General features: G+C 34.8%; 1 protein-coding gene across 1 annotated transcript in view; it reads right to left on the reverse strand.

The window, feature by feature from the left end:
* DPP10 (dipeptidyl peptidase like 10) overlaps positions 1–14035 on the reverse strand; it is an 800722-nt gene that overhangs the window by 578133 nt on the left and 208554 nt on the right. The gene's annotated exons all lie outside the window — the stretch shown is intronic.

Genomic DNA, 14035 nt, shown 5'->3' on the forward strand with positions numbered 1-14035 from the left:
GGGGCAAAAAAATCAATAACTTTAAATGCAATTTCCTTCAATATGAGTCAAGCATGTATTTAACCCACAAAATAATTGCTCAGAAACAACTGAAAAATAGATAACAAGTGGAACTAGTGAGAATCATGTGATCCAAGCCTAGAATAAAATTATTTGCAAAACAAAATGCTCCATTTGACAGTCTCATATGACAAAATTTAAAATTACCTTATTCATTCAACAAATAATAGGGCTCTTAATTTTCAAGGTGTCAAGTGAAGTAATATAAGGTACAGGAGACATATCTATTTCATGTCCCAAGGGCTTCACACAAAGCAAGAAAGAATATGATAGATGTCAGAATGAGGATATAGAGTGCTGTATAAACAGAAAGAAAGGAAGGAAAATACCTTGCAAAAACAATCAGAAAAGACTTCAGTGAAAAACAAAATGAACAAATATCAACTATTGCTGGTGGGAATGAAAAATGGTACAGGTACTTTGGAAGACAGTTTGGTGGTTTCTTATAAAACTAAGCATATAATCTAACAATTGTGTTCTATGGTATTTACCCAAATGAGTTGAAAACTTACAGCCACACAAAAATTTGCACATGGAGGGTATGGTAGCTTTATTCATAATTGCTAAAACTTGGAAGCAACCAAGATGTCCTTCAGTAGGTGAACAGATAAACTGTGGTCCAGATGTTGTGATATTATGCAGTGATAAAAAGAAATGAACTATCAACCATGAAAATCATGGAAGAATCTTAAATTATTAAATGAAAGAGGCCAATTTGAAAAGACTAAATACTGTATGATTCCAACTACTTAACACACTGAAAAATGTAAACATTGAAGACTCTAAAAATATCACAGAAAACTAACCAAAGTGATCACATGGATCACATCCTTGTCTAACTCAATGAAACTATGAGCCATAACATGTAGGGCCACCCAAGACAGGCAGGTCGTGGTGGAGAGTTCTGACAAAACATGGTCCACTAGAGAAGGGAATGGCAAACCACTTGAGCATTCTTGTCTTGAGAATACCATAAACAGTATGAAAAGTTATAATGCTAGATACATGTAATTTTACATTTGTCCAAATTCATAGACTGTACAAAAGCAAGAGTGAACCCTAAAGTAAAATACGGACTTTGGCTGATAATGATATGTCAATATAAGTTCATCAATTGTAGCAAACATATCTTGGGTGGGATAATAACAGTGCAGAAGGTTTCACCCAGGTGAAGGTAAAAGGGAAATTTCTATACCTTCTGTTCAGTTTTACCATGAACATAAAATTTCTCTTGAAAATAAAATCTATTCATTTTTATGTTAAAGTTAAATGACCTGGGCCTTTCAGGTTTCATTTCTGGATCTTTCCTTTGTGGAACTTCCCTGTAGCTCATATGGTAAAGAATCTGCCTGCAGTGCAGGAGACCTGGGTTTGATCCCTGGGTGGGGAAAAATCCTCTGGAGAAGGGAATGGCAATCCACTCCAGTATTCTTGCCTGGAGGATCCCACGGACAAAGAAGCCTGGCAGGGTTCAGTTCATGGGGTCGCAAAGAATCAGACATGACTAAGTGGCTGACACTACTTTCAGGTTTCAAAATACAGAGAAAGGGAATGGCATGGACAAATGAAGGAATGAGAACATTTTAGCGGGAAGGACGAGTGCTTTTTGTTTGACAAAGAAAAAGAGCCATGATTCTATAATTAATTTTCTGTCATAGGAGTTTGGGATTTTAATAAAATGAGCTAATTTTATTAGGATTTCAGAAAATATATTTATTCAGTGAGATAGCTCAATAAGACCGGATTTTGTTATAGGTAAGTTTCACAATGTAAAGTTTCCTGAGATTATATAAAAGCACCATAATTTGTCCAGTCCAATCCTTTCAATTTTTACATGATTATATTTCATCATCTCTATTTGATAGGCATGTATTTAGCTGATCCAAGGAAATTAATACAGCTAAGAGTGGGAGGTAGGATCTAACTTTCAATGGGAGGGTAGATTATTCTAACACAATATATTAAAAATGATCCTTATCAACTGAATTGAAAAATTAACTATAATTTTGCTCCTAGGTAACTTCCACATATTTTATTTACTGCATCTTTTAGGCAGATATAAAACAAACAAAAAACACCTTTAAAGCAATTACACCACACCATATAATTCTTATTTTCAAGTATTAATAGTTTTTCAAATACTATTTCTCAAACATGCATTCTTTCATATGAGCTTGAAAATCATATTAAAACCCACCAAAAGAGAAATCTTACTAAAATAGCAAAACATATACACAGTGAATAGAAAAACTCTAAACATTTTGTAATATAAAGGTTCTTCTTTCAGAACTTAGTTCACTCATATTTTATGTACACTAATTGTTTCATCTTCTACTTTTCATATAGATCCTTTGTATTTACTATTGTATTTACTAGTAAGTATGTATGTTTTGTTTAGGGTTTCCCTGATAGCTCAGTTGGTAAAGAATCTGCCTGCAATGCAGGAGACCCCGGTTGTAATCTTGGGTCAGGAAGATCTGCTGGAGAAGGGATAGGCTATCCACTCCAGTATTCTTGAGCTTCCCTTGTGGCTCAGCTGGTAAAGAATCCACGTGCAATGCAGGAGACCTGGGTTCGATTCCTGGGTTGGGAAGATCTCCTGGAGAAGAGAAAGGCTACCCACTTCAGTGTTCTGGCCTGGAGAATTCCATGGACCGTATAGTCTATGGGGTCGCATAGAGTCGGACACGACTGAGCAACTTTCTCTCACATATGTTTTGTTACTGTGAACAGAATATTTCCCATTCTTAATCTAAATAACTTTATATACACATAGAGTTAATCATTACATTATTTACCATATCACATTTGCTTTAAAATGCCAATGGAAATGAAATCTTTTTTCTACTTATTTGGTTACATCATCTGAAAATATTTTTTCCTTTTCATGAAGTTTAAATTTATACATATATGTATGCATGTATATTTACATACACATGGGCTTCCCTGGTGGCTCAGATGGTAAAAGAATCTGCCTACAATGCTAGAGACCTAGGTTCAATCCCTGGGTTGGAAAGATTCCCTGGAGGAGGGCATGGCAACCCATTCCCATATTACCACCTGGAGAATCCCCATGGACAGAGAAGCCTGGTGAGCTACAGTCCATGGGGTTGCAGAGTCAGACATGACTGAGCAACTAAGCACAGCACATACATACATACAGCACATACATATATATGGGCTTCCCTGGTGGCTCAGATGGTAAAGAATCTGTAATGAAGGAGACCGGGGTTCAATTCTTGGTTCGGGAAGAACCTGTGGAGAGAATGGCTACCCAGTCCCGTATTCCTACCTGGAGTATCCCATGGACAGAGGAGCCTGGCTTGCTATAGTCCATGGGGGTCTCAAAAAGTTGGACAGAGTGACTAACACTTTCCACTTTCACATACATATACATATGTTTATATGTATACATACACTTATATGTAAAATATATACACACAGGCATATACAAAAGATATATAAAATTTTCAGATATTACAGATCACATGCAGTTATAAGAAAAAATACAGAAAGACAGATCCTTTATACCCTTCATTCAGTTTCCATCAATCACATATATCTGCATAATCAATAGCACAAAAAAAAATTGATATCTTCCATCAACTTTATTCAGATTTCACCAGTTTTGCATGTATTCATTTGTGTACATGTGTGTATATGTGGCCGTATTTATTTCTATGTAGTTGTATCAAATATGATGAGCACCAGAAAACACAAACAACAGTTCTGTCACCAGGATCTCCTGTGTTGCCCTTTTGTCACATAGCCTCTCTCTGAAACCTTTGGCAACCACTAATCTACTTTTCCATCTCTATAATTTTGCAATTTCAAGGGTGTTGTGGAAACATGCATTATGTAATATTTTGAGACTGGCCTTTTTCACTCAGCATAATTGTTTTGAAATCCACTTTAGTCATTGAGTCTATCAGTACTCCATTTCTTTTTGCTGTTTGCTGATATTCCAAGGCATGAACGTACCAGTTTGTTGAACTGTTCATCTGTTGAAGGAAATCTGGGTTATCATTTGTAGTCTGGGGCTACTATCAATAAAGTTGTTATGAAAACTATTTATAGGTTTTTATGTAAACATAAATGTTCCTTTCCTTGGGATAAATACCAAAATATGCAATTGTTGGGTCATATGGTACATATTTATTTTTGTAAGAAAAAAAATCAAGTTTTTCTGCATTCCTGCAAGGATTTTTTTTTTTTAATAAGCTATTCTGACATGCGTATAATGAATGCCATTGTGGTTTTAACTTGCATTACCCTGAGAGCTAATGAACATCTTTTAATGTGCTTATTTGTGATATTTATATCCTCTTCAGTGAAATGTCTGGTAATGTCATTTGAACATTTTCTAATTGGATTGCTTTGTTTGTGGGATTGGCTAACTGTTGAGTTTAGAGAGTATTTATATTCTGATACAAATCATTTGTTGATATGTCAACTCAAATCTCCTCCAACTCTCTTGCTTCTTTTCATCCTCTTAAAAGGGACTATTGCAGAAGAAAAGATATTTTGTTTTTTGTTTTTTCAGTTTTGATGAAGTCTAGTTTATCATTTTATAAATCACACTTTTGCTGTCAAGACTTAGAATGTTTCAAATAACACTGAAGATTTTCTTGTATCCTGAAAGATTCATAGTTTTATATTCTACATATAACTCCCTAAATGATCTTGAGATATATATTTTGTCTATCATATGAGGAACAATTAGAGATTCATATTTTATTTTATTTTGGGGGCACATTGCATGACAAGTAACTGCTCCAGCACCATTAATTAAAAGATGTTTATTTCATTTTAGTGAATGCTTTCATTAGCTTCATTGTCAAAGCAATGTTGAATAATAATGAAAAAATAACAATCCTGTTGTTTTCTTCTATTATGGCAGCATCTTTAATATTTCATTATTTAATATATTTTCTAGATTATTGGAAAGGAATCTCTATCATTCTTAAGTAATTTGTTTTTATTACTATGACATTTAAAATTTTTATTTGAAATTATGTTATGATACAGCCCTTTATGTAAAAATATTTTCCTTTAATGTGTTGATATAAAAATTGTTTAAAAGAAATTTCCTTATTCTAACACCATTATTTCTATAACAAAATCCAATTGCTCATGGAAAATTATTATTACTTCTATACTGCTAGATTAATATGTTAAATATTTATTTAAATGTTTACATTTTTAATGAATTAAACTAATGATCTTTTTTTTCATTTTTATTGTATTGATCATTTAACATTTCAATATTTTATTAAGGATTTTGAACTTCATTTATTTTGGTAATCTGAAATAGTTTAATAATTTTAATAGTAAGGATTTTTAACTCCAATTGCCTCTGGAACTTATTATAAAATCAATTCATCAAAGTAATTCAAATTATTGTGATGAAATCTAAAATTTAAACAATACTCAAATATAACATAAGGATTAATTTATTTGTCTTCATTCATTACTGAGTGAGCTCTGTACTTCATTTCTTTTCTGTTTTTTCTATTCTTGGCTCATTTCTTTAAATTTTTCCTTAGCTGTGAGGCACCATCACTGAGGTCTCTTGAATTTTTCAGTCCTAGAATAGAGACTTCTTCTTTCAACACATAATGAATAAGTAAGCTTCTGTTTTAATAACCTTGGAGCCTGACTTTTATCCCCTACCTCCTTTCATCTCCACATCTCATCACAGTCTTTTGGGGTCTCCATCCTTTGTAATCTACCATCTCTCTTCCAGATGTTCCCTCAAGTCATATTGTATATTAGTAAACTCACTTGAGAAGAAACTTAAGCTCTGCAAAGTTAAAGATTTTGACAAAGGCCACGTGGTCAGTAAGAGGCAGGACTGAAATTGGGGCCTACATCTCTTTGAATTACTAAGCTACAATGACTCACAAAATAAATTTTATTTCCTCATTCTCTTTGCATGAGTGCCTGCTAAGTTGCTTCAGTCTTGTCTGACTCTTTGCGACCCTACTGGACTCTAGCCTGCCAGGCTCCTCTGTCTATGGGATTCTACAATCTAGAATACTGGAGTGGGTTGCCATGGTCTCCTCCAGGGGATCTTCCCTACCCAGAGATCAAACAAGCATCTCTTATGCCTCTTGCATTGGCAAGCAGGTTCTTTACCACTAGTACCACCTGGGAGGCCCCTTATTCACTAATATTGTGTTAATTAAATTTTTTAAATATACAATTTTATAGAGATAACTTTGAGAATATTCTTACTTCTTTATAGCTACAAGAACCTTTCTCCTATTGAAATTCAACTGCTCTGTGTACCTCTCCAGACCTTATTAGCATCCTATTCTATTCCAGCCTGCTCAGGAAAGTGTCCGTCTATTTTCGCACATAGAGCAGTGTCAGAGCATTCACAAAACAGTGAGGCTTTTGTTTGTTTCCTTTAGGAAACTGTCTATAATACATCAGCTTGAAACTCCACATTTACCCTCGGCTCACTGTTGCATGCTATTTAGTACTAATATTAGTAGCATCACCTATTACATCTCATCAGCAAATACGTATAACTCAATTGCAACTTGATTTCTAAGATAATTTATGTTAGAATCAACTTGAGAAACCTGACTATTTGATACATTTTATTAATGTTCTCTCTATTTTAACTCCACTGTTGCACTTAAACAGAGAAGCCTGGCTTGCATTCATTCCATGGCTCGCACTCATTGCAATCACTTACATTAGACACTGAGAAGGTAGCTTAGAAGGAAATTGGTATTAGATTGTAAATAACTTTGAGAGATGATCCCTCATGCACAACTGCTTTCTTAGAAATCCTCAGAGGAAGAAATTCTGATATCAGTATCTGTTTCCTAATATCAAAAAATATATATTACTTAAATTTAATATTCATCTCATAGACCTTGGGGCTTCCCTCATAGCTCAGTTGGTAAAAGAATCAGCCTGCAATGCAGGAGATCCAAGTTAGATTCCTGGGTCAGGAAGATCCCCTGGAGAAGGGATAGGCTACCCACTCCAGTATTCTTGGGCTTCTCTTGTGGCTTACCTGGTAAAGAATCTGCCTGCAGTGCGGGAGACCTGGGTTTGAACCCTGGGATGGGAAGATCCCCTGGAGAAGGGAAAGGCTACCCACTCCAGTATTCTGGCCTGGAGAGTTCCATGGACTAGTCCATGGGGTTGCAAAGAGTCAGACATGACTGAGCAAATTTCACTTCTCTTCATAGACCTTATCCTCCATTAGTAAGGTAGTGGGTAACACATCTTATCTCTAGTTATTTTGTAACGAAATACATTTCTGCAATGTGTGTGTGTATACATATGAGTGTGGGTACATGTGTAAAAGTCTTAAAATCTAATATATGTTGATAGTTGCAATTAAAATGCTGAATATTTGCTGACCAAATATTAATAGAATCCTATGATTATGATTATAATTATGAATAAGAGCACAAAGATCCAAAGAGATGCACAATATAACAATGATCACAAGTATTTAATGAATTGGAAACAGTAATTACTTGTTAAATTGTTACAAGACATAGAATCTTAACTAAAAGATTAATCTTTGGCGACAGAATAGGAAACAGAATTGACATTAAATAATTCACTCCATGTTCTTTTCACTGTACTAGTCTGTCATTTATGATCATAGACTTCTATTGGCATTTCTATGCTTTCTTCCAAAACTCCAATCTTGTTTTTAAATGGCCTTTTGAAATAAGTTAGCTGTATAATCTTAGAAGAGAAAAGAAAGTTCTTCAGTACTAAGCTGAATAAAATTAATTTGTGACTTTCAGTACGTGTTTTCTCTACTGAAACTGTGTTAATTTTAATAGGTTTACTCTTGATATTAGTGGTTCAGAAATATTTCTTTTAATGTAAATCTTAAATTTGAAATAATGTCATATTAAAAAAGTAATAAAAAGAAAAGTCTAATCAGGTAGTTATTCAGAACTCTTTCTGCTCATGGCATTCTCTATCTTCTCTGGATTTCCAGTATACTACCACTTATATTTCCCAACTCTACCTTTAAATCTTTATTTATTCTTAAAGCTTATTATCATATCCCATCTTTAACATCGCTACAGACTGGTCTTCTACTGCATTTCCGTTTTTAAACATTATTGATTGTTTAAAGTTCATGGAAAGGGTAACACCCCCTCCTTATATAACTAGTTGAAAATACTGAATACAAACGATAGCGGTCACACCAAATTTCATATGTTTTCAAAATATTTGTTGATTGTGAATCTCCTAGTCAGACTTAAAACTTTTGTTTTACTATTTAACAACTAAAGCCCTAATTCTCCTTTGATTTTCCATCATTTTCCTATTCTGTTCTTTCACTAGGATGCTGAACTGTGACTCAGAATACTAAATGTTGTCAAAATATACGTCATTTGAGATCTTGAAATATACAATATTTCAAATTCTTTTTAATATTTCCTAATTTATCACCAAGAAAATGAAAAAAGGATTACCATTTCCAGTTCAGTTCAGTTCAGTCACTCAGTCATGTCCGACTCTTTACGACTCCATGAATTGCAGCACGCCAGGCCTCCCTGTCCATCACCAACTCCTGGAGTTCACTCAAACTCACGTCCATCGAGTCCGTGATGCCATCCAGCCATCTCATCCTCTGTCATCCCCTTTTCCTCCTGCCCCCAATCCCTCCCAGCATCAGAGTCTTTTCCAATGAGTCAACTCTTCGCATGAGGTGGCCAAAGTACTGGAGTTTCAGCTTTAGCATCATTCCTTCCAAAGAAATCCCAGGGCTGATCTCCTTCAGAATGGACTGGTTGGATCTCCTTGCAGTCCAAGGGACACTCAAGTGTCTTCTCCAACACCACAGTTCAAAAGCATCAATTCTTCGGTGCTTAGCTTTCTTCACAGTCCAACTCTCACATCCACACATGACCACTGGAAAAGCCATAGCCTTGACTAGAAGGACCTTTGTTGGCAAAGTAATGTCTCTGCTTTTGAATATGCTATCTAGGTTGGTCATAACTTTCCTTCCAAGGAGTAAGCATCTTTTAATTTCATGGATGCAATCATCATCTACAGTGATTTTGGAGCCCAAAAAAATAAAGTCTGACACCGTTTCCATTGTTTCCCCATCTGTTTCCCATGAAGTGATGGGACCAGATGCCATGATCTTAGTTTTCTGTATGTTGAACTTTTAGCCAACTTTTTCACTCTCCTCTTTTACTTTCATCAAGAGGCTTTTTAGTTCCTCTTCACTTTCTGCCATAAGGGTGGTGTCATCTGCATATCTGAGGTTATTGATATTTCTTCCTGCAGTCTTGATTCCAGCTTGTGCTTCTTGCAGCCCAGCATTTCTCATGATGTACTCTGCATATAAGTTACATAAGCAGGGTGACAATATACAGCCTTGACGTACTCCTTTTCCTATTTGGGACCAGTCTGTTGTTCCATGTTCAGTTCTAACTGTTGCTTCCTGAACTGCATATAGGTTTCTCAAGAGGCAGGTCAGGTGGTCTAGTATTATCATCTCTTTCAGAACTTTCCACAGTTTATTGTGATCCACACAGTCAAAGGCTTTGGCATAGTCAGTAAAGCAGAAGTAGATGTTTTTCTGGAACTCTCTTGCTTTTTTGATGATGAAGCGGAAGTTGGCAATTTGATCTCTGGTTCCTCTGCCTTTTCCAAAACCAGCTTGAATATCTGGAAGTTCACGGTTCACATATTGCTGAAGCCTGGCTTGGACAATTTGAGCATTACTTTACTAGCGTGTGAGATGAATGCAATTGTGCGGTAGTTTGAGCATTCTTTGGCATTGCCTTTCTTTGGGATTGGAATGAAAACTGCTTTTTTCCAGTCCTGTGGCCACTGCTGAGTTTTCCAAATTTGCTGGTATATTGAGTGCAGCACTTTCACAGCATCATCTTTAGCTATATATACTGTTTAGAATGTAAATTAGAGGAATAAAAGTATGTATCATTGAAACAGAAGAAAATTACAAGATATGTTCTGGTACAAGCTATATCTCCTTTGATTTTTATTACTAAATGAAGAGGTATATGGAAATCATTAGGCAAGGTAATCACCTCATTTAATGTTAGCCACTGTCATTATTATTATTAAAATGTTAAAAGGTATAGGTCAGTACAAAGCAAATTTGAATTTTGAAATTTCAAAGTCACAAAACAAAATGTTTTTCTCCCCTCTTGAGTTTTTGTCTCTTTCATAGCTTCCTTTAGCCCAAATATTACCAATATGTTTTTGTAAGTACCTACCAAAAGTACAGTATTGAGTTGTACCTTTTAGGTGAAAAAATTTAGTGAAATGTAAAATTTACTTAAAAGTCTCTTTTTTAAAAAAATTTATTTGAATGAGTCAGGTCTTTGTTGCATCATGTGGGATCTTTGTGAATCATGTGGGATCCTTCCTTGTGGCTTAGTAATTGCAGAGCATGGACATAGTTGCTCTGCAGCAAATGGGATCTTAGTTCCCAGACCAGGGATTGAACGGGTGTTCCCTACATTGCAAGGCAGATTCTTAACCACTGAACCACCAGTGAAGTCCCAGAAGTCTCTTTTTGCAAAAGAGTATTCAGGTATTTTGAATTTGGATGGTCAAAAATATGGATCACACAAATAAATTGTAAATCAGCCATGTCAATGAAGGAAACTTGAAGCAGCTTGTCACTTAGTATTCTGGACACCGATTCATCCATTTGAACAAAAGAACAAAAGGAATTAGTGCAGTGCAGGCCATCTGTTTTATAGTCCCAGATAATTACCTTTGTTCCTCTTGGTATGCCCAGAGTTTCCTTTATCTCTTTCTTTTGCCTTTTCCTACTCTAATATTGTGTTGTGGCACTAGCAAAGTTTCCTGAATAAAGAGGCCAGGCAATCCATTATCCTCATCAATTCTATCATCTAGAACCACTTTTAACTCAGATGAACCCCATATTTTATAAAGTCTAATTATATATCCTCTCAAAAAGAATTTACTTCCTAAATCAGATTATCTTCCAATGAATTGTCTTTCCTTCTCAAGTACCACATATTTCCAGCATGTAGCTTTCATGTAAAAAAGCCATATTTTAATTACAAAAAGTCATTTAAAAATTCAACTATGTGGAAATTTATTAAATTATAACTAATGCTGGGTCTATACGGAATAGAATGAAGAGGACAGCTAGCAAGGAAGGTATTAAATATTTACTTAGCTGTCACTCCCAATTCTGCCCCTTTTCACCATCCACGAGGAGAAGTTACAGGAAATTTATGTTGAATACAAAATATCAAAAAATGGATTACAAGGTATTTGCCTCCTATGATCAATTCATCTTCTCAAAGTCTCCCAATACACAGTTTTGATCATGCTCCCACTCTCTATACTCAGACAGGGACAAGAATTAATGCTGAAATAACAGTAATCAGAGCTAGGCAGTTATATTCTAATCCTAGTTAAACCCTTAGTATATGTGCCCTTGGCTAGATCACTCCATCTATTCAGGCAGAAGTTTCTTCATTTGTGAAGAGAAAGAGTTGGACCTAATTACACTATGGCTAGTTGTGTTCTAGAGACTCTAACAAACTCTCTTAGGGCAGAGAAAGGACAAGGGTGGATGAGGATTACATGGTTAAAACTCTTCAACTAGAATATCTGTGCTGTCAACATATTTGGTTTCTTCATATAGTTTTATTGAGCATACCAAATGCACACGTGTGTGTGCACACACATGCACACACACACATGCACTCACACACACACACGCACTGTGGCATATAAAGTAGCTTGCATCTCTAAGACGCCCTAAGTTTTGTTATATTTTGTACTCGTTCTCCTTATTTTCAGCAGAGACTCTAAGTGTTCATCAAATAACGTATGGCTTTTAGGTTCTGAAGGATTTATTAAATTCCACCTCAAACTTGTCATCTCTTGAATAAATAAATCAAGAGCTTTAGGATTTACTCATAGGTTTAATTAGTCAAATTAGTCAATTATGGAAAGTGCTAATCATTCTCAAACCTCTTTCTGAGACTTTTCCCAAATTAAATCTCCTGAATTTGAGTAGGAAACATAAATATGAAAAATTTCCTTTCTAAAGGCCTTTCACATTGTGAGAAATAAAGGCCATTTACAGACTGATACATATATACACATAACACACACCTCACACATACATATACACAAACATGCATGTACACACACACACACACACACACATTAGAATGAAGTCTTCTTTTTACCCTAGAGTGATGTGGCACTACTCTGGGCCTTTGAGCTCTTATATAACCAAATTTAAGTTGCTTCTTCAAGAATACTTTTTTCAGTGATCTCACCATCAGCAAATTTTTGTTCCAGATATACATGGCTCTACAGGAGAAGTTAGCAGTCCTTAATCCATGGACAACTAGTGGACAGCAGTCCCAAAAGTCAAAACTACATTTGTAATACTAAGATACATCTTTCTTTTACACTGGGTTGAAATTCTCATGCCTGGAGCAAAACCAAACTACAGGTATCTAATTGAGAGTCAACACTATGGCATCAAACTATACTGTCATCATCCTGTTCTTTATACAGATACTCAAAAAAAATGTTTTAAAAACTCTATTCCAGTGAAGAATTCCCCAAATACAGTTCTAAAAATTATTCATTGTATTCAGTCTGAACCCTTGCGATCCTTTTAATATTTGTGTGGTGAAAATGGAGTTATATCCCCTACCCTTGGCCCATCAAAACACATCCACTGCGTAGCAACATGACAGCTGTTCCAAAGAAATGCATGTGGGCAGTTGCTTGAGTTAAGAACTGAACCGTTGTTTCTTTTTTTTTTTTTTTTTTCCCATAGAACATTATTTCTAGTCGAAAGAATGAAAACAAATTATAATTATTTAGATTTAAGTATCAGGCAAATGTTTTCTTCAAAATAAACAAAATGAGTCTCTCACTTAAAAAACACAACTGTTTGTATTTACCACAAACTATAAAATTCAAGCTTTCGAGTAAAATTTGTCTTCTCCACCTTGAATTTGACCACTTCCCAATACTCCTTCAGTGAGAATTTTCTAGTTTTACTAGCAGTGATATTCACTGTTTTTTTTAACACTATGCAATAAACTCTACCAACATTTGGAAGGTGTGTATAACTCAGTGAACTAATATTTTCCAAATGACCAATACATAATGTTAGAGAATCATGCATAGGTAAAAGATCCTTTTAAAGTGCTAGATGGACCAATGGATTTTAAAGAGTACTGACATTTTGTTGATATGGCTTCAGGTTTCACACTGCAACTAACCATTGAGAACGTATCACTTAGCTTTTTAGAATCTACCACAAGTTTTCAAGAAGTATCAAGGAAAGGAATCTACAATTATGTGAAAAAGCTATTAAAAAAATTCCTCAGGCTCTAACTACGTATCTTCATGAGGCCAGAAGTCCTTCATATACTTCAATTAAAGCAACTTATTGCAAAAGAATTGACAAAAGATACATAGAAGAATCCTGCAGAATTCTATTGAGCCAGATGTGAAATATTTGCAAACACATAAAATAATGACATTCTTCTCACCAAAGTTTGAAAATATATTTTTCATTACATATTATGTATATTTACATTTAATAGCCTTATTTTGCCATTTTAAATAAATTAAAAGATATTTCATAAAAATTCTAAGAAATTATTTTTTAATTTCTAATTCAGATAATATATATAGGTATAATTCAAATGCCTAAAATAATTTTTGTGTTTTCAAGGATTTGTTGAGAGCTTACTACACTAAGCTCTCCTATGTGTACTTTTTTGTGTATTTTATTAAGTCTATTGTATCCTCATTTCAAACTGCTAAGGTTATGGGTCAATGAAGACCTGACTAATTAGAAAATCACTGCAGATGGTGACTGCAGCCATGAAATTAAAAGATACTTATTCCTTGAAAGAAAAGCTATGACGAACCTATACAGCATACTAAAAAGCAGAGACATTACTTTGCCAACAAAGATCCATAC

This window comes from Bos mutus, chromosome 2 (genome assembly GCF_027580195.1).
Source record: "Bos mutus isolate GX-2022 chromosome 2, NWIPB_WYAK_1.1, whole genome shotgun sequence".
NCBI classification, from domain to species: domain Eukaryota; kingdom Metazoa; phylum Chordata; class Mammalia; order Artiodactyla; family Bovidae; genus Bos; species Bos mutus.